Here is a 22,401-nt window from a genome sequence, read left to right on the forward strand (position 1 = left end):
AACTATTCATACTTGGATCTCTTCTGAACCTTGGAAGAGGAATGAAGAGATCAAGCTAGAAATGCTTTCTCATGCTGGACCAAATTGGGTATGGATGGATATGTGACTATAATCCTCTCAATGCTTGATTTGGGAAATGCATGTGGTATAATCAGTGACCATACTTCACCTCTTCTCATGAGCAATTGACCAAGGAATTGGCTATTGATCAAGATTTGAGAGATTGAATTACAAGAAATTGTAATTCAATCACTTAAGATTGCCAAGGAGATCAATGAGTGCATTGATTGAGGAAGAGATGAGAATGAACTTGATTCGGAGGATTGCAATATCTCTTGATACCAATGTTCATTTTATTTTTAGTTCTTACATTTACTTATTTTTGCCAATTTACCTTTCTGCACTTTATTGCTTTCTTTACTTTTCTGTCAATTTACATTTCCTTGTTACTTATCACTCCAATCTGATTCGTCTAACTAGGATAATCAATTAACCATTGATTGCTTAATCCGTTAATCTCTGTGGGATTCGACCTCACTCTATTGTGAGTTTTACTTGACGACGGTATACTTGCCGAAGGGAGATTTGTTGAGAGACAAGTTTCCACCTGCATCAAGTTTATGGCGCCGTTGCCGGGGATTAATTGTGATTAACAAACTACCGGTTGGTTGATTACCTAGATTAGACATTTTCTTTTGTTTTGCTTTATTCATGTAATTGCTTTAGTTCTTTATTTTCTATGCTCTCTAACTATTTGTGTTAATGCCTCACCAAGAAGCCTCTGTTCGTGACAGCTTTGGCTCTTGGTGATTTTGTTATTAATACAACAGTTCTTTACTCAGCTTCTTTCCAAATAAAATTGGCATATGATCACATTCTAAGTTTGGTGTTGCCCTGCAACAATCTGTTTTCAATCTTTCTGGATACTTGCATCAATTCTAAGAGAAAGTGTCACACTAAGTTTGGTGTGCCACTTATTTTTCTATGTAATGTATCCAGCAACACCACTTGTTTGTATAATCATAATGCCTTTGCTTCTTAGGCTTGCAGTGTTATCCTTAATTCTTTCTTGCTTAACCACATACATCACTTACATTTCAGTATGTAAGACATTCATGACCCATCATAGACCCCACCACCACTGTTTTATTTGCTGCTTGAAGACAAGCAATTAGTCTAAATTGGTGTGGGAAGGGAGAAAAGTAGGAGAAGAAGGGCAACAACAATAAAGATGAACTACAAGGTGGTAAAGTTCCTTTCTCCTCTTACTTATTTCCAGTACATTCAATTGCATGATTATCTTCTAAGTTCTTTGTATGTATGTGTGCTTGTTCCCTGTAAATAAGCATGTCAATTCTGTCTTTTAAACTTTTTATTGATTAAGGCTGTGTTTTCTAGTCTGAATGTCATTATTGCATCCTTACTTTGCTTACTTGTATGGTTGTCCCTTTTGAATCAAATGAAAGGAGAATGAGTGTTTTTAAAAGACCAGAGTAGAGTTCATACTATGGAATGAGTTCATGAGTTTGTGGTGTGGTCATAAGTTAGCTAAGTTGGTTCAACCACAAGGATGGGAAGACAACTATCTGTCATGAATACTATGCTTGAGACACACCCCATGAGACTAGCAAAATAAGAAGATCCTAATAAGAAAGAGGGAAAGAACAATGAAAGTGGAAGAATAAAAGAAAAAAAAAAGTAAGCAATAAGGCTAGGCACCAATGGTTTTAATCTTGAAGCATGTGTCTGTGGTGCTCCTGTGTGAGGGATCTACTTGGATGAATAAGCTCTTTGGGGTGCTTTATCACTTGGTAACTTGGGTTAACTAACCCGGGATTATCAGCTGAAAGTCCACTATCAAGAGTAACCCTCACTACAGAGCATTTAGTAACCCAAAGAGGTGCTGGACACCAAGGTCTCAAGAAAAGAAAATAAATAAACCATATGCCTGTGGTGTGTATGTATGGGGGAGAGACTTGAGCAAGTAAGTCCTTAGGGGTGCTTCAACACCTAGCACCTTGAACCAACTGGTTCGGGAGTGTTGGCTGAAAGCTTATTTTAAAGAGTTGCCCCCTTACAGAGCACCTAGCTTAAAGAACACAAATAAGCCCTGAAATGACAACAAAAGGATCAATGAATAAAAGTCTCATGAGATGCAATCACAGTGAGTATTCTAGGACATGATAAAGGTCTGAAAGCCAGGAATGAACCTAAGTTGCTATGCATGAAACCACCATAAAACCAGGGACATGACTTCCACAAGAATGACTCATTTCTCTTGGCATTCCATTCATCATTCTCTTGTTCCAGTACTTGCTTAGGGACAAGCAAGCTTTAAGTTTGGTGTTGTGATGCCAGGGCATTTTGGCCAATTTCACTGACCTTTTCTTTACTGTTTTTAAGGTAGTTTCATGCATTTTCTTAGGAAATAAGCTAGTTTTGGGTAGATATTCACTTACATCTTGATTCAAGCAAACATTGTGCACTTTACATGATTTCATGAGAATTTTGCATGAATTATATGATAAATTGGATGATGCATGATCCCATGATTAAGAGCAAGACTTTGATGTACTTTGTTTGATTGATTTCAGGCCAAAAGAAGAAGAGAAGAAGCCACGTTAGTTACACTAATGTGGGCACTAACGTGGAAGGAAGGAAAGCCCCAACGTCAGTGAGAAAAGTTAGTGGCATTAACTTTGAAGAAAGGGAATTTAAGCCAACGTTAGTGACACTTAACATTATCACTAACGTTAGCCAATGCTCACAAGTGGCCACGTTAGAGTCCACGTTAACTTAGTTAACGTGGCCTCTAACGTTAAAAGGGGGAAAGGAAGCAAACGTTAGTGACATTCAACATTGTCACTAACGTTGGCCTAAGTGCACAATGCCACGTTAACTCCCACGTTAACTTGGTTAACGTGGAAGCTAACGTGAATAGGCAAGAGTGGTCGACAACGTTAGTGACACCCAACATTGTCACTAACGTTGGAAGCAACCACATATCCCCAAGAAGCCACGTTAACTCCCACGTTAACCTAGTTAACGTGGAAGTTAACGTGAAGAAGAAGAAGTTGTCGACAACGTTAGTGACACCAAACATTGTCACTAACGTTGCCACCACAAGCCACAAAGAGCCACGTTAACTCCCACGTTAACTTAGTTAATGTGGTAGTTAACGTGGGCAGAAGTCCCACCTGGCAGCTTGACCATGCCTTCTTCATACAAGAATAACTTGAGCCACAAAACTCAAAATGAGGTGATTTTAGTGGCATTGGAAAGTAGGATTCCAGAGCTTTCCAAGCATATATAGCACTACATGGTTGACACTAAATTTGAGGGAGAAAACCTGCCCCAAAAGTGCAATAATGAACATGGTGTCAACCTGTATTAAGGCCAACTGACCTCTTCACCTTCCAAGAAGTGTAACTCGAGTTGTAGAGCTCCAAATAATGCACTTTTAAAGGCATTGGAAAGTAGACATCTAGGGCTTTACAAAAATATATAATAGTATGGGATGGACACTAAGTTTGAGCTTTAGAAACAGGAAAATCGCTAGCGTTATTGGCAATCAACATTTCCAGTAACGTTGGCATATATGCCAGCGACCATGTCCACTTCAAAGGAGCATAGCTTGAGCTATAGAGGTCCAATTGGGGAGATTCCAGTTGCGTTAGAAAGCTGACATTCAGAGCTTTCCAACGATATATAATACTCCATAGTGGGTATGAAATTTGAGCACAAACAAGAGGCATCTTTTAAGCCCCAAAAACACCAACTAGGCAGCAAGTGCAACGTTAGCCACAATAACTTTAGCACTAACGCCACACTTGTAGCGTTAGTGTGGCTAACTTTAGCACTAACTTTAGCACCTGGGCCTCAACTTAACTCACTTCTCTCTCAAGTCCACTTCAAATCTCAAGCAAGCAAGCCCACAATTGTCAACCAATCAAGACCACAAGAAGCATCTAGAATAGGAATTTTCATTTTATTGTAATTTGCTTTTATTTTCATTTTGTAATTTAGGAGAGCCTATATAAAGGCCTTAGTTTTTACATTCAAGGCATTCTGGAATTCTGGAGAATTGAAGGAAGGGGGAGAGAGTGAAGACCAATTCGAACTTCTGTGAATTGGCACACTCCAAGGGGAGTGGGTCTTCGGACCCCTCCCCTCAACCACTCTTCTTCCTTTTCTCTTCTTTTCTTCCTTAGGAGTAGTTTCATTTTAGTTGTAATTTTCATTTATGAATTTTGAAGTTTCAATTTTAGTTTCAATCTTCATCTTTACTTTTCTGCACTTTCTTTCTTTTCTATTTTGGTAGAGCAATGATCAACTAACTCTTTTCATTGGGTTAGAGAGCTCTATTGTGATTCAATGGATTAAGTGTAGTTCTTATTCTTCTTCTTCTTTCTTTTCTCTTGATTTTACTTGAAAGCTTTCGATCTTCATCCAATTGGATAGTTATCCTGGAAAAGAAACTATTCATACTTGGATCTCTTCTGAACCTTGGAAGAGGAATGAAGAGATCAAGCTAGAAATGCTTTCTCATGCTGGACCAAATTGGGTATGGATGGATATGTGACTATAATCCTCTCAATGCTTGATTTGGAAAATGCATGTGGTATAATCAGTGACCATACTTCACCTCTTCTCATGAGCAATTGACCAAGGAATTGGCTATTGATCAAGATTTGAGAGATTGAATTACAAGAAATTGTAATTCAATCACTTAAGATTGCCAAGGAGATCAATGAGTGCATTGATTGAGGAAGAGATGAGAATGAACTTGATCCGGAGGATTGCAATATCTCTTGATCCCAATGTTCATTTTATTTTTAGTTCTTACATTTACTTATTTTTGCCAATTTACCTTTCTGCACTTTATTGCTTTCTTTACTTTTCTGTCAATTTACATTTCCTTGTTGCTTATCACTCCAATCTGATTCGTCTAACTAGGATAATCAATTAACCATTGATTGCTTAATCCGTTAATCTCTGTGGGATTCGACCTCACTCTATTGTGAGTTTTACTTGATGACAATTCGGTATACTTGCTGAAGGGAGATTTGTTGAGAGACAAGTTTCCACCTGCATCAAAATTGCACTGAAGTGATCAATTATTGGCTATGAAAATGCAAGGGGGTTTGATTTTTATAGTTTGAGAAGAAAAGTAAAAAACAAGAAAGTAAATGATAAGAACTAATAAAATAAAGGAAAGAACTCTTGGCTTAACATAGGTAATTTGAGATCACCATCCTTGTCTACAAACCATACATTAATAATTATGAGGGGCCAACCTATTAAGTCTACCTCCAAAAGCTTTAAGTACATAATATCTACTCCTAAGCTTAAAGTACGTCAAATAGGCTTGATCACATCAACCCATAAGTTCCAACCTATCTACTAATTAGATTAGTAGTCAATGGGTATCAAATTGATCACCAAGGGTTCTCAAATCACCAATTCAATGAGACCCAATGACTCAAGGTCACTCAATTCCCTTAGCCTAGGCCAAGAGTAAAGAAAACTACTAAAAAACTAGAGGAAACATTCTATCAAATACCTAGTGTGCAAGAAAAGTAAACATCACAAATTGCAAGAATCAATGAAACCTATAACTTCCATAAGCAAGAAATCAACAATAGCAATTAAGATGAACATAAAAAAGACATAGAAACATAAAATTGCATTAAAAGAAATCAAGATCCAACAATTGTTCATCAACATAAAAGAGAGCAAAATAAGAAATTAATTAAGATAATAGAACACTAAAATATAAGGAGAATTGAAATCAAAACAAGAATTGAAAGATAAATTTGAGAGAGATTAACCCATCTTTACCCTAATTTCTATCCTAAATCTAGAGAGAAGAGAGAGCCTCTCTCTCTAGAATTTTACCCTAAAACATGATGAAAACTAAACTATGACTACTTGGTTCATTCCCCATTCACCTTGGGTTCAATAGCATCAGAAATGAGTTGGACTGGGCCTAAAATGATCTAGAAATCGCTGGCCATGACTTGCCTTTAGTAAGTCACGCTGATCCACCCACGGATGTTAGTTTTCCAAAGCGACCAGAACCGCCTCATTTGGACCTCTTTAGCTCAAGTTATGATCGATTGAGTGCAAAGAGGTCAGGATTGACAGCTTTGCGATTCCTTCATTTCTTCATGAGTTCTCCATTTTTACATGCTTTTTCTTCATTCCTTCAATCCAATCTTTGCCTTCTAAACCTGAAATCACTTAACAAACATATCAAGGCATCGAATGGAATTAAAGTGAATTAAATTTAGCTATTTTAAGGCCTAAAAAGCATGTTTTCACACTTAAGCACAAATTTAGGGAGAATTACAAAACCATGCTATTTTATTGAATAAATGTGAGAAAAATTGATAAAATCTTCCAAATTAAACACAGGATAAACCACAAAATTGGGGTTTATCATGTGGATGCTGTTTTCACTGACCGTTGTGTGTGTTCCACCCGCGCGGATAATCGAAATACACACATGGATCATCATTTTCATCATTCCACACCACTATGCAAAATTCCTCAATTAGATGCTTATTTACTCTCTCCTTTATCCTTTTGTGCCACTTGCCATATGATTCTTAATTATACTTTATTCATTCTTTTTGAGGATGAGATGTGAAGGTAAGGAGCCGGGAGAGGAGGAAGACACTGAGGATGGAGATGCCGAGCATACATTGGACTTGGCAATTTCCCCATAACCCAAGCCCCCGCATCCGCTAGCTGAAGGTGGAGGATTGTAAAGCTTCATTCTCCCCGGATTGTGTTCGTGCTCGGAAGACCATTGATAAACCCCTATTTTATGGTTTATCTTGTGCTCAATTGAGTGGATTTTATCAACTCTTTACCCACTTATTCAAAATATTTGCATAGTTTGATATTTCCTTCATGATTTTGTGCTATGATTGAAAACATGCTTCTTTCATCTTATAATTGCTTATTATTAATCTTCTCTTATTACCATTAGATGCCTTGATATGTGTGTTAAGTGCTTTCAGGGATTATAGGGCAGGAATGGCTTGGAGGATAGAAAAGAAGCATGCAAAAGTGGAAGGAATACAAGAAGTTTGAGAAATTGCTAAGCTGTCCAGCCTGACCTCTTCGCACTCAAACGGCTATAACTTTAGCTACAAAGATCCAAACGACGCGGTTCCAGTTGCGTTGGAAAGCTAACGTCCGAAGCTTCGATTTGATATATAATATGCTATAAAGTGGGGGAATGCATCCATTCATAGGAGAGGCTCTCACATTCACAATTTTAGGAGTAGATGTAGTTTTTAGAGAGAGAGGTTCTCTCCTCTCTCTTAGGATTAGGATTTAGGACTTCTCTTAGTTTTAGGAGTGACTCTCAATCCCAGGTTCTTTATTTTTATTTATTTTTCCAATTGGCTTATGAATGTTTCCATGTTAGATTTTACTACTTTGAATGTATTTAATTTGAGGTATTCCAGATATTTATGAGTTTAATTTAGCTTTCTACATTCTTGGCTTTGGTTAAGGTAATTGGTGACGCTTGAGCTGTCAAATAAAACAGTGGTTGAAATTGGCAGATTCTGATTGAACTAGGATTGCTCTAAAGCTAGTCTCTCCACAGGAGTTGACTAGGACTTGAGAATCAAGCCAATCAGCCCACTTAACTTTCCTTTGTTTAGTAGAGGCTGACCAAGTGGGATTAAAATCCAATTCTCATCACAATTGATAAGGATAGGACTTCCAGTTCTTATACTTTGCCAAGAGTTTATTTTATAGTTATTTATTTATCTTATTCTTCTTATGCAACATACTACTTCCTTACTTTCTAAAACCCCTAATTTACAAGACTCATAACCAATAATAAGAACATACATCCCTGCAATTCCTTGAGAAGACGACCCGAGGTTTAAATACTCGGTTATCAATTTAAAAGGGGTTTGTTACTTGTGACAACCAAAATGTTTGTAAGAAGGGATTTCTGTCGGTTTAGAGACTATATCTACAACGCGACTGTTTTTATAAACGTCTTTACTGGCAAAAATCCTAACGTTAAAATGGCGTCGTTGCCGGGGAATTGCAAACGTGTGCCTTATTATTGGTTATTGTATATATATATATATATATTTGCTTGTTTATTTGTTTTTATTTTTGTTTTTTATTTTTACTTTTCCATAAATTAAGAGGTTATTTTTTTTATTTAGTTATTAAAAAAATTTTTTTTCAAAAATTTGTTCTTAGTGTTCATCTTGATCTTCAAGCTGTTCTTAGTTGTTTTCTTCGTTTTGATCTAAAAATTTGAAATTTGGTGTCATTTTATTGTTTTTCTCTTTCCACATTAAATTCAAAAATATTTTTTATTAATTTTTTTCGAAAAAAAAATTTAGATTTTTATTTTTAAAATTTTTATCTTATCTTATCTTATTTCAAATTTCAAATTTCAAATTTCAAAAAATTCAAATTTCAAAAATTTAAAATTCAAATTTCAAAATTCAAATTTCAAAATTTCAAAATTTCAAATTTTAAAATTTAATTTTCAAATTCAAAATTTATATAATCTCTTAATTTAAATTTATTTTTATTTTCATTTTTAATTGCTACTATGAACTCTCACCCCTTTGGCTATGAGTCTGGTTACAATTATGTTGCAGGAAGAAGAAATTACAATGAGAACAGGCATCAAGGTTGGAACAATCAAAGATGGAAAGAGCCACAAGGATTTAATCAACCCTCATGGCAATAACCACCTCCAATGGACTATCAACAACCACCATCAAATACCTATGAACCTCCTCAACACAACTTGGGACCACCATACTCACAAGCCCTTTTCCACCATTCACCTCCATATGACCCTAACCCACATCCACCATACCAACCACCATATGAACCAAATGAACCATACATAGATCCACCCCAAACCTCCATGGAGAAAGCACTTGCCAATCTAAACTCTACTATACAAGCTCTCGTCGCCCAAATCAGACCACCAAATACCTTCAACAATCAACCCTCAAGCTCTAGTGCACTTCCTTGTCAACCACAGAATAATCTCTCCATCCCATCACCACCATCCATGGAAGAGCACCCACATCCATCAATCCAAGAGCAAGATGATCCCAATTATGCTATTGATATGGAACAGGAAAGAAGGAATCATCTTCGCGAATTCATACTTCATAAAGAGCTAGAGGAGGCCCTACGGGTAAGGGTAGGAGAGACCCTTGAAGATGAAAGAATAGTTGAAAGGAGTTGTAATAGAAAGAAAAACATCAAGGATGAGTACGATTTTATACTTAAACAACTAGACAAAGCAGCAATTATTAAAAAGGAAGAAGTGGTTGCGGACTTAAGAGATGCTGTACCTCCATTAGAAAGTCCAGTCACAGAGCCTCCTTCCACGGTGTTTGATGTTGATGTTGAGAAGAGCGTACAACCTCCAAGGCAGATCATGGTTGAAGATTTTGTAGAGGTTGATCAAGAGGTAGAAGATGTCAAAGAAGAGCACAAGGGAGTGGAGCTTGAAATTACCTTGCCAAAGTTGTTGGAAACCCCTCCCCCTAAGTTGCCATCATCCTTCACAACATTCAAGTGGGTAAAATTCATATCCCTTAACTTTCTAATTCCACTTGAATATGGGCTACTGGAGACGGATGGTCAACTTAGAGCTCTTTGTGGCATTAAGAGTAAGAGGAAAATGGCCAGTGGTAAGAATTGTCCTGCAAGGTTCATTATGGTTGGTGGGCATTTCCTTGTCAAGTCCTTGAATCTCTCCCATGCCTCGTAGAGAGTTTCACCATCTTGTTGTCTAAAAGTCTGAACCTCAGATCGAAGCCTATTGACTTTTTGTGGAGGGTAGAAACGTGCCAGAAACTTGCTTTCCACCTCATCCCATGTTGTTAGACTCCCCCTTGGGAATGATTCCAGCCACTTAGCTGCTTTGTCCCTAAGTGAAAATGGGAACAAAAGCAGTTTATAGGCATCTTCCTGGACTCCATTGGACTTCACAGTGTCACAAATTCTCAGGAATTTTGTGAGATGTTGGTTTGGGTCTTCATTAGCACTTCCTCCAAAGGAACAATGATTTTCCACAAGTGATATTAGCTGTGGCTTGAGCTCAAAATTGTTGGCCTGAATGGGTGGTTTCTGGATGCTACTACCACAATTCCCAGAGGTTGGGTTTATGTATGAACTAAGAACCCTCCTCTCTGGGATGGCATCGTTTCCATCAGCTCTCTCATGGTTGTGGACTTCTCTATCCATGTTGAGATCTAAAGCTTCCTCAAAATTGTCCTCAGATTCTCCTTCAGATTCCTCTTCTCCCACTACTCTCTTCCCTCTTGCTTCCCTTCTAAGTCTATGAAGGGTCCTCTCTGGCTCGGTATATGGAGGAGTTGATGTCTCTCCTCTCCTACCTGTCATACAAGAACACAGCTCAAACACAAACAAGTGAAATACTCTTGGTTAATGGAAGAGTATGGTTAGCTCAATTGAGGAATTAATTCAAACAGTTAGTGAGTCAGTGAGTTAGTTGCATGAATTTAAAGGCATAAAGAAGGAAAGCATGTAACCAAGTGCAGAAATTAAAATTCAACAAGTATCTTGAACAGAATTAACAAAGCAAGAGAAAATTGCTCAATCTAGTTAGCTTCCAATTTGAGAATTGTCAATCGAAAACCAATCCCCGGCAACGGCGCCATAAACTTGATGCGCATAAACTAGTTATGCTATGATTTAGGAAATTGCACGATCGGCAAAATTCCTTCCGGCAAGTGCACCGGTTATCGTCAAGTAAAAACTCACAATAGAGTGAGGTCGAATCCCACAAGGATTGGTTGATTGAGCAATTCGGATTAGAAGTGTGTTCTAGTTGAGCGGAATCAAGATTTGAGATGAGAATTGCGGAATGTAAAATTGGCGGGAAAAGTAAATGACAAGAAAATTAAATGGCGGAATCTTAAATTGCATGAATTAAAGAGCAGAAACTAAATTGCTGAAATTAAAAGGGAATGGGAGTTGATTGCATGAATTGAGTTGCAGAATGTAAAGAGAAGATGGAAATCAGAAATGGGGAATTCATTGGGTTATAGGAGATATTGAGATCTCCGAATCAAAACATGTTTATCTCTTCCTCAACCAATGCGTTCATTGAATTTTGCTTGGCAATCTTATATGATTGGATCCCAATCCCTTGGCTCACCAATTCTCTCTAAAAACAAACAAATTCCCAATCCCTTGGTTTAAATGTTCATAAGAAGAGATGATGCTTGATCACTGATTATACCACACAATTTCATGAACCACAATTTGGTAGGATTACATGTCACAATATCCATCCAAACCCCAATCCAATTCACTGTGAGAAAGCTTCTCTAGCATGAATCCTCCATTCCTTTCCCAAGGCTCCGAAGGATTCCAAGTATGGGTAGTTTCTTTCCCAAGACAACTACTCAATGGAATTAGATCGAGAAGCTTTCTAACAAAATTCAAGAGAAAAGATTGAAGAAGAAGATAAACTATTATTGATTCATTGAATTACAATAGAGCTCCCTAACCCAATGAAAGGGGGTTTAGTGAGTCATAGCTCTGAATTCAATTACAAAGAAAATGAAAACTAGCTAAAAGTGAAGTAAAAGTAAAAAGGGTCCCCTCTCAGGGGCTGGATTCCCCTTCAATCCCCCCCTTTCAAATGCAGAAACTAAGGCCTTTAAATAGGCTCCCTAAATTACAAAATGAAAATGAAATTCAAAGCAAATTACAATCAAATGAAAATAAACTATTCTAGATGATTCTTGTGGCCTTGATTTGGTGTTGTTGATGGGCCTTGCTTGCTTGAAGGGCTGAGTGACATAATTGATCCAAAAAGGATAATGATCCATTAAACTACACTCAAATGTTGCACCCCCTTTCTTGAGTCGTCACTTTGTTCTCTTGTCAATCTTGCCAATTTGATGCCAAATATAGACTATTATACCTCGTTGGAAAGCTATGGATGTCAGCTTTCTAACGCAACTGGAAGCACCTCAATTGGATCTCTACAACTCGAGTTATACTCCATGGAAGGTGAAGAGGTCAGCTGGCCTGATTGCATGTTGGTACTATGCTCTTCTATGCACATTACGGGGCTGTTTTCTCCCTCAATTTTTAGTATCCACCATGCATGCCATATATGCTTGGAAAGCTCTAGATGTCTTCTTTCCAATGCATTTTGAATCACCTCATTTCGAGTTTTGTAGCTCAAGTTATTTATGTTTGAAGAAGGCATGGTCAAGCTGTTCCATATAACACGTTTAAGCTTCAGTTTAAGGTTAAACTGAAGCTTAAACGTGGAAATGGAAAAGGTAGCCCTGGAGGTCGAACACGTTTAAGCTCCAGTTTGAGGTCAAACTGGAGGTTAAACGTGGAAGCTTTAGAATGGTAGCCCTGGAGGTGTCGAACACGTTTAACCTCCAGTTTGAGGTCAAACTGGAGGTTAAACGTGGAACTCCTTCCTGAGTGGCATTGTCATTCTGGCGTTTAACCTCCAGTTTGAGGTCAAACTGGAGGTTAAACGTGGAATGCTTCTTTGGTGAGACTTTTCATTCTGGCGTTTAACCTCCAGTTTGAGGTCAAACTGGAGGTTAAACTTCAATTCCAGCATTTCTTAGCCTTCATGATTCTGGCGTTTAAGCTCCAGTTTAGGCTTAAACTGGAACTTAAACTCCACATGTGATATTCAAGCTTCCTTTATTGATTTTGTTGCTTCCTTGGTTAGCCTCTTCTTCCCTGAAATCATCCAAACAAATGCATCAAAGTCTTGCAAAATTTCATGAGAAATCTTCCATTCATAGCATTCAAGAATATAACTAAAAACTCATGGAATTTGCATCAAAATCTTCATGTTGAATGATTTAAGACAAGCATGACTATTTGGCCCAAAATGATTACTTAAGGCTCAAGAAAATGCATAAAACAACTAAAAATAAAAGAAAAAGGCTAGTGAAACTAGCCTAAGATGCCTTGGCATCACAACACCAAACTTAATCCTTGCTTGTCCCCAAGCAAGTTCTGAATTATTGAGAAGAAAGAATGAAACAGAAAGTAAATTCATTAGCCATATTAGTAAGTAATTGACATTGATTAATGGGGTGTTCATGCAGAAAGTTGTTGCAGCATCACTTTATTGTTTCTTAGGTAAGAATGTCACTTTTTATGTTCCCACTAAAACACTGCTATGGCCTCTTGTTATTCACATATCCTTGGCAAGTTTCTTTTCTTTGTTTTTCTTTTCCTTTGAGCTTATTTGCTCCTTGTTGCTCAGTGTCATGTGTTGCACAAGCCTTTGGCATTTTCTTTTTCTTATCAGTGCACTACACATATCCACTACAGGCATTTTAGTTCACATTTCTTCTTGAGACATTGGTGCCCAGCACCTCTTTGTGTGACTAAATGTTTTGTATTTAGGTTGCTCTTGATAATGGACTTTTGGTTGATAATCCCGGGTTAGTTAACTCAAGTTACCAAGTGTTGAAACACTCCTCAGAACCTATTCATCCAAGCATATCCTTAATACATAAACACCACAGGCATTTGTCTCAGAAGTTCAAACCATTGGTGCCTAGCTTAATTTCTCAATTTTTTTGCTTTTTGGTTGCCCTTTTTCAGTGGCTTTTTCTTCTTCTTCTTCTTTCTTTTTCATGGCCAAAGACATTTATTCATCAAGATCCATAGACAGCATCCTAATTTCCACTAAAAGTGACAATTCTAACTTTATTTCTTAGTGAGCTGACTATTCAATCAAACATGCATACCACCACTTAATCTTATTTGATTTCTTACTAAATGGAATTGAGTTACTTTTGTTCAAACTTTTCTTTTATTTTTTTTGAAACAGAACAAGCATGGCAAGCATACATTTAAGCAAGTGAAGTTTATCCAAACACTTAGACTATCACTTATTTGGAAATTAAACAAACAGACAAACAAAAACTGCAATGACTCAAACTTAAAGCAGGGGTGCATGCAAACTTCCAATGTCAGCAATTCAAAGTACAAGCAATTAAGTGACAATACAACCTTTTATCATCTTCTTTGTTGTTCATCATCCTTCCTAGCCTTGGTGTTCTCTTTGATGATGATGTATATTCCTTCCATGAGATTGATTGTCTTCCTGCAAAGCTATTAGAAGTTGCTTGTTCCCCAAGCACTTTGAGAATTGGTTAGTATGCATGGATGTTTGTAGGCCTCTGAACTTAGATTGGTGTGTGAACACCAAACTTAGTTCCTTGCCATATGCAGCAATTTGGATCATATGCAGAAAACCTCATGTGCTTTTATTAAGAAAATAACTATGAACTAGAAAAAGAAACTATGAACTAGAAATTAAACTATTGTTTAAGTAGTTTCCCTGATTGGTTGGAGCTAGTGACTAGTCATGCTGAGGTAGAAATGTGCTTTTAATGAAGTTTTTGGTGGAACACCAAACTTAGAATCTCACATTCACCCTTGAATTGTTTTGGTGTGCAACACCAAACTTAGCTCCTTGCAATACAGATAAATCTACTTAACTCTTTTATTGAAATAACTAGAAAAGAAAAACTACCTTTGGTTGGGTTGCCTCCCAACAAGCGCTTCTTTAACGTCATTAGCTTGACATGCTGTTCCTGACTTTCTTCCTCTTCCTCCAGTTTGTTAAGAGGAATGACTTCAAGTGGATAAAGGAGCTAGTTAGTGCCCCTTGTTGTGAATGCTTCTTTCCAGCAAGCTTTCCCTTGTGATTGGCTTGAGTGAACTTGCTTGTTGGCTCAGGAGTTGGATTGTTCTTCGACCTTCTCTTCTTCATGGATATGATCCTTTGTTTCTCGGTCACAATCCTCATTTTGGTGCTTGTTTCTACTGCCTTCACATCCTTGATCTCAGAACTTGGTTGTTGTTGGACAGTTGGAGTATCCTGTTCATCAAAAGCTTCCTGAATTTGTGGTTCAATGAACCCTTCCTCTTTGCAACTCTCTGTTTCATTGGAGTGTGATCTCCCTTGATTGACTTTCTCCATTTCTTGTTCTTCTGATTCCTCCCTTGGGTTTGCCATGGTATCACTAGAAGAATTGTGGGTAGGGATTTGCTTTGATAGATATCCAATTTGTGCTTCTAGCTTTTGAATGGCAGCACCTTGATTTTGTAAGTTGGATATCAATTCTTCCTTAAAGCCTTTCAAATCGGCCACATCTCTGCCCATAGTTGCAAGCATTCCTTCTATCCTGTTTAATTGATCGTGAAATTGTTGGTTCGGATTAGGTTGGGTATGTTGATTATTTTGGCCATGATATGATGGTTGGGGGTAAGTGTTTTGTGTGGCTTGGTATGATCTTTGGTTGGAGTTTTGGTATGTGGAATTGTTATGTTGATTGTGGTTGTAAGGTTTGTGGTTTTGTGGTTGGGTTTGTTGGTTTCCCCACCCAAAGTTTGGGTGGTTTCTCCAGCCTGGGTTGTAAGTGTTGGAATGTGGATCATATGATTGCCTTTGTTGGTTTCCCACATAGTTGGCCTCATCCTAATCACCTCCTTCAATGCCTACTTCCTCTTGATCTTGTGTGTGTATTGCAGCCACTTGCTTTGCTTCTATTTGCCTGGTAAGCTCTGCTAGTTGCTTGGCAAACACCTTGTTTTGGGCTAGAATTGTATCAACATGGTTCAGCTCCATGACTCCCTTAGTGTTGTGCCTTTCTGATGCATAGTAGTACTCATTCTCAGCCACTGTCTCGATCACTTCAATGGCTTCTTCCACAGTCTTTTTCCTATTCAATGAACCTCCTGATGAATGGTCTACAGCCTTCCTTGATTCATAAGAGAGCCCATCATAGAAGATGTGCAGTTGCACCCAATCATGGAACATGTTTGGTGGGCATTTCCTTGTCAAGTCCTTGAATCTCTCCCATGCCTCGTAGAGAGTTTCACCATCTTGTTGTCTAAAAGTCTGAACCTCAGATCGAAGCCTATTGACTTTTTGTGGAGGGTAGAAACGTGCCAGAAACTTGCTTTCCACCTCATCCCATGTTGTTAGACTCCCCCTTGGGAATGATTCCAGCCACTTAGCTGCTTTGTCCCTAAGTGAAAATGGGAACAAAAGCAGTTTATAGGCATCTTCCTGGACTCCATTGGACTTCACAGTGTCACAAATTCTCAGGAATTTTGTGAGATGTTGGTTTGGGTCTTCATTAGCACTTCCTCCAAAGGAACAATGATTTTCCACAAGTGATATTAGCTGTGGCTTGAGCTCAAAATTGTTGGCCTGAATGGGTGGTTTCTGGATGCTACTACCACAATTCCCAGAGGTTGGGTTTATGTATGAACTAAGAACCCTCCTCTCTGGGATGGCATCGTTTCCATCAGCTCTCTCATGGTTGTGGACTTCTCTATCCATGTTGAGATCTAAAGCTTCCTCAAAATTGTCCTCAGATTCTCCTTCAGATTCCTCTTCTCCCACTACTCTCTTCCCTCTTGCTTCCCTTCTAAGTCTATGAAGGGTCCTCTCTGGCTCGGTATATGGAGGAGTTGATGTCTCTCCTCTCCTACCTGTCATACAAGAACACAGCTCAAACACAAACAAGTGAAATACTCTTGGTTAATGGAAGAGTATGGTTAGCTCAATTGAGGAATTAATTCAAACAGTTAGTGAGTCAGTGAGTTAGTTGCATGAATTTAAAGGCATAAAGAAGGAAAGCATGTAACCAAGTGCAGAAATTAAAATTCAACAAGTATCTTGAACAGAATTAACAAAGCAAGAGAAAATTGCTCAATCTAGTTAGCTTCCAATTTGAGAATTGTCAATCGAAAACCAATCCCCGGCAACGGCGCCATAAACTTGATGCGCATAAACTAGTTATGCTATGATTTAGGAAATTGCACGATCGGCAAAATTCCTTCCGGCAAGTGCACCGGTTATCGTCAAGTAAAAACTCACAATAGAGTGAGGTCGAATCCCACAAGGATTGGTTGATTGAGCAATTCGGATTAGAAGTGTGTTCTAGTTGAGCGGAATCAAGATTTGAGATGAGAATTGCGGAATGTAAAATTGGCGGGAAAAGTAAATGACAAGAAAATTAAATGGCGGAATCTTAAATTGCATGAATTAAAGAGCAGAAACTAAATTGCTGAAATTAAAAGGGAATGGGAGTTGATTGCATGAATTGAGTTGCAGAATGTAAAGAGAAGATGGAAATCAGAAATGGGGAATTCATTGGGTTATAGGAGATATTGAGATCTCCGAATCAAAACATGTTTATCTCTTCCTCAACCAATGCGTTCATTGAATTTTGCTTGGCAATCTTATATGATTGGATCCCAATCCCTTGGCTCACCAATTCTCTCTAAAAACAAACAAATTCCCAATCCCTTGGTTTAAATGTTCATAAGAAGAGATGATGCTTGATCACTGATTATACCACACAATTTCATGAACCACAATTTGGTAGGATTACATGTCACAATATCCATCCAAACCCCAATCCAATTCACTGTGAGAAAGCTTCTCTAGCATGAATCCTCCATTCCTTTCCCAAGGCTCCGAAGGATTCCAAGTATGGGTAGTTTCTTTCCCAAGACAACTACTCAATGGAATTAGATCGAGAAGCTTTCTAACAAAATTCAAGAGAAAAGATTGAAGAAGAAGATAAACTATTATTGATTCATTGAATTACAATAGAGCTCCCTAACCCAATGAAAGGGGGTTTAGTGAGTCATAGCTCTGAATTCAATTACAAAGAAAATGAAAACTAGCTAAAAGTGAAGTAAAAGTAAAAAGGGTCCCCTCTCAGGGGCTGGATTCCCCTTCAATCCCCCCCTTTCAAATGCAGAAACTAAGGCCTTTAAATAGGCTCCCTAAATTACAAAATGAAAATGAAATTCAAAGCAAATTACAATCAAATGAAAATAAACTATTCTAGATGATTCTTGTGGCCTTGATTTGGTGTTGTTGATGGGCCTTGCTTGCTTGAAGGGCTGAGTGACATAATTGATCCAAAAAGGATAATGATCCATTAAACTACACTCAAATGTTGCACCCCCTTTCTTGAGTCGTCACTTTGTTCTCTTGTCAATCTTGCCAATTTGATGCCAAATATAGACTATTATACCTCGTTGGAAAGCTATGGATGTCAGCTTTCTAACGCAACTGGAAGCACCTCAATTGGATCTCTACAACTCGAGTTATACTCCATGGAAGGTGAAGAGGTCAGCTGGCCTGATTGCATGTTGGTACTATGCTCTTCTATGCACATTACGGGGCTGTTTTCTCCCTCAATTTTTAGTATCCACCATGCATGCCATATATGCTTGGAAAGCTCTAGATGTCTTCTTTCCAATGCATTTTGAATCACCTCATTTCGAGTTTTGTAGCTCAAGTTATTTATGTTTGAAGAAGGCATGGTCAAGCTGTTCCATATAACACGTTTAAGCTTCAGTTTAAGGTTAAACTGAAGCTTAAACGTGGAAATGGAAAAGGTAGCCCTGGAGGTCGAACACGTTTAAGCTCCAGTTTGAGGTCAAACTGGAGGTTAAACGTGGAAGCTTTAGAATGGTAGCCCTGGAGGTGTCGAACACGTTTAACCTCCAGTTTGAGGTCAAACTGGAGGTTAAACGTGGAACTCCTTCCTGAGTGGCATTGTCATTCTGGCGTTTAACCTCCAGTTTGAGGTCAAACTGGAGGTTAAACGTGGAATGCTTCTTTGGTGAGACTTTTCATTCTGGCGTTTAACCTCCAGTTTGAGGTCAAACTGGAGGTTAAACTTCAATTCCAGCATTTCTTAGCCTTCATGATTCTGGCGTTTAAGCTCCAGTTTAGGCTTAAACTGGAACTTAAACTCCACATGTGATATTCAAGCTTCCTTTATTGATTTTGTTGCTTCCTTGGTTAGCCTCTTCTTCCCTGAAATCATCCAAACAAATGCATCAAAGTCTTGCAAAATTTCATGAGAAATCTTCCATTCATAGCATTCAAGAATATAACTAAAAACTCATGGAATTTGCATCAAAATCTTCATGTTGAATGATTTAAGACAAGCATGACTATTTGGCCCAAAATGATTACTTAAGGCTCAAGAAAATGCATAAAACAACTAAAAATAAAAGAAAAAGGCTAGTGAAACTAGCCTAAGATGCCTTGGCATCACAACACCAAACTTAATCCTTGCTTGTCCCCAAGCAAGTTCTGAATTATTGAGAAGAAAGAATGAAACAGAAAGTAAATTCATTAGCCATATTAGTAAGTAATTGACATTGATTAATGGGGTGTTCATGCAGAAAGTTGTTGCAGCATCACTTTATTGTTTCTTAGGTAAGAATGTCACTTTTTATGTTCCCACTAAAACACTGCTATGGCCTCTTGTTATTCACATATCCTTGGCAAGTTTCTTTTCTTTGTTTTTCTTTTCCTTTGAGCTTATTTGCTCCTTGTTGCTCAGTGTCATGTGTTGCACAAGCCTTTGGCATTTTCTTTTTCTTATCAGTGCACTACACATATCCACTACAGGCATTTTAGTTCACATTTCTTCTTGAGACATTGGTGCCCAGCACCTCTTTGTGTGACTAAATGTTTTGTATTTAGGTTGCTCTTGATAATGGACTTTTGGTTGATAATCCCGGGTTAGTTAACTCAAGTTACCAAGTGTTGAAACACTCCTCAGAACCTATTCATCCAAGCATATCCTTAATACATAAACACCACAGGCATTTGTCTCAGAAGTTCAAACCATTGGTGCCTAGCTTAATTTCTCAATTTTTTTGCTTTTTGGTTGCCCTTTTTCAGTGGCTTTTTCTTCTTCTTCTTCTTTCTTTTTCATGGCCAAAGACATTTATTCATCAAGATCCATAGACAGCATCCTAATTTCCACTAAAAGTGACAATTCTAACTTTATTTCTTAGTGAGCTGACTATTCAATCAAACATGCATACCACCACTTAATCTTATTTGATTTCTTACTAAATGGAATTGAGTTACTTTTGTTCAAACTTTTCTTTTATTTTTTTTGAAACAGAACAAGCATGGCAAGCATACATTTAAGCAAGTGAAGTTTATCCAAACACTTAGACTATCACTTATTTGGAAATTAAACAAACAGACAAACAAAAACTGCAATGACTCAAACTTAAAGCAGGGGTGCATGCAAACTTCCAATGTCAGCAATTCAAAGTACAAGCAATTAAGTGACAATACAACCTTTTATCATCTTCTTTGTTGTTCATCATCCTTCCTAGCCTTGGTGTTCTCTTTGATGATGATGTATATTCCTTCCATGAGATTGATTGTCTTCCTGCAAAGCTATTAGAAGTTGCTTGTTCCCCAAGCACTTTGAGAATTGGTTAGTATGCATGGATGTTTGTAGGCCTCTGAACTTAGATTGGTGTGTGAACACCAAACTTAGTTCCTTGCCATATGCAGCAATTTGGATCATATGCAGAAAACCTCATGTGCTTTTATTAAGAAAATAACTATGAACTAGAAAAAGAAACTATGAACTAGAAATTAAACTATTGTTTAAGTAGTTTCCCTGATTGGTTGGAGCTAGTGACTAGTCATGCTGAGGTAGAAATGTGCTTTTAATGAAGTTTTTGGTGGAACACCAAACTTAGAATCTCACATTCACCCTTGAATTGTTTTGGTGTGCAACACCAAACTTAGCTCCTTGCAATACAGATAAATCTACTTAACTCTTTTATTGAAATAACTAGAAAAGAAAAACTACCTTTGGTTGGGTTGCCTCCCAACAAGCGCTTCTTTAACGTCATTAGCTTGACATGCTGTTCCTGACTTTCTTCCTCTTCCTCCAGTTTGTTAAGAGGAATGACTTCAAGTGGATAAAGGAGCTAGTTAGTGCCCCTTGTTGTGAATGCTTCTTTCCAGCAAGCTTTCCCTTGTGATTGGCTTGAGTGAACTTGCTTGTTGGCTCAGGAGTTGGATTGTTCTTCGACCTTCTCTTCTTCATGGATATGATCCTTTGTTTCTCGGTCACAATCCTCATTTTGGTGCTTGTTTCTACTGCCTTCACATCCTTGATCTCAGAACTTGGTTGTTGTTGGACAGTTGGAGTATCCTGTTCATCAAAAGCTTCCTGAATTTGTGGTTCAATGAACCCTTCCTCTTTGCAACTCTCTGTTTCATTGGAGTGTGATCTCCCTTGATTGACTTTCTCCATTTCTTGTTCTTCTGATTCCTCCCTTGGGTTTGCCATGGTATCACTAGAAGAATTGTGGGTAGGGATTTGCTTTGATAGATATCCAATTTGTGCTTCTAGCTTTTGAATGGCAGCACCTTGATTTTGTAAGTTGGATATCAATTCTTCCTTAAAGCCTTTCAAATCGGCCACATCTCTGCCCATAGTTGCAAGCATTCCTTCTATCCTGTTTAATTGATCGTGAAATTGTTGGTTCGGATTAGGTTGGGTATGTTGATTATTTTGGCCATGATATGATGGTTGGGGGTAAGTGTTTTGTGTGGCTTGGTATGATCTTTGGTTGGAGTTTTGGTATGTGGAATTGTTATGTTGATTGTGGTTGTAAGGTTTGTGGTTTTGTGGTTGGGTTTGTTGGTTTCCCCACCCAAAGTTTGGGTGGTTTCTCCAGCCTGGGTTGTAAGTGTTGGAATGTGGATCATATGATTGCCTTTGTTGGTTTCCCACATAGTTGGCCTCATCCTAATCACCTCCTTCAATGCCTACTTCCTCTTGATCTTGTGTGTGTATTGCAGCCACTTGCTTTGCTTCTATTTGCCTGGTAAGCTCTGCTAGTTGCTTGGCAAACACCTTGTTTTGGGCTAGAATTGTATCAACATGGTTCAGCTCCATGACTCCCTTAGTGTTGTGCCTTTCTGATGCATAGTAGTACTCATTCTCAGCCACTGTCTCGATCACTTCAATGGCTTCTTCCACAGTCTTTTTCCTATTCAATGAACCTCCTGATGAATGGTCTACAGCCTTCCTTGATTCATAAGAGAGCCCATCATAGAAGATGTGCAGTTGCACCCAATCATGGAACATGTTTGGTGGGCATTTCCTTGTCAAGTCCTTGAATCTCTCCCATGCCTCGTAGAGAGTTTCACCATCTTGTTGTCTAAAAGTCTGAACCTCAGATCGAAGCCTATTGACTTTTTGTGGAGGGTAGAAACGTGCCAGAAACTTGCTTTCCACCTCATCCCATGTTGTTAGACTCCCCCTTGGGAATGATTCCAGCCACTTAGCTGCTTTGTCCCTAAGTGAAAATGGGAACAAAAGCAGTTTATAGGCATCTTCCTGGACTCCATTGGACTTCACAGTGTCACAAATTCTCAGGAATTTTGTGAGATGTTGGTTTGGGTCTTCATTAGCACTTCCTCCAAAGGAACAATGATTTTCCACAAGTGATATTAGCTGTGGCTTGAGCTCAAAATTGTTG

The 22,401-nt window shown here is 38.2% G+C and overlaps 3 non-coding genes across 3 annotated transcripts; all 3 read left to right on the forward strand.

Moving 5' to 3' along the window:
• Nucleotides 1-9,733: 9,733 nt before the first annotated feature.
• Nucleotides 9,734-9,837, forward strand: LOC112724175 (small nucleolar RNA R71). Its single transcript, XR_003163351.1, has one exon. It is a non-coding gene; the product is annotated as a small nucleolar RNA R71 (small nucleolar RNA).
• A 6,032-nt stretch (nucleotides 9,838-15,869) lies between these two features.
• LOC112725644 (small nucleolar RNA R71) lies at nucleotides 15,870-15,973 on the forward strand. Its single transcript, XR_003164738.1, has one exon. It is a non-coding gene; the product is annotated as a small nucleolar RNA R71 (small nucleolar RNA).
• A 6,032-nt stretch (nucleotides 15,974-22,005) lies between these two features.
• LOC112725656 (small nucleolar RNA R71) lies at nucleotides 22,006-22,109 on the forward strand. Its single transcript, XR_003164749.1, has one exon. It is a non-coding gene; the product is annotated as a small nucleolar RNA R71 (small nucleolar RNA).
• Nucleotides 22,110-22,401: the final 292 nt, after the last annotated feature.

This window comes from Arachis hypogaea, chromosome 11 (assembly GCF_003086295.3).
Source record: "Arachis hypogaea cultivar Tifrunner chromosome 11, arahy.Tifrunner.gnm2.J5K5, whole genome shotgun sequence".
NCBI classification, from domain to species: domain Eukaryota; kingdom Viridiplantae; phylum Streptophyta; class Magnoliopsida; order Fabales; family Fabaceae; genus Arachis; species Arachis hypogaea.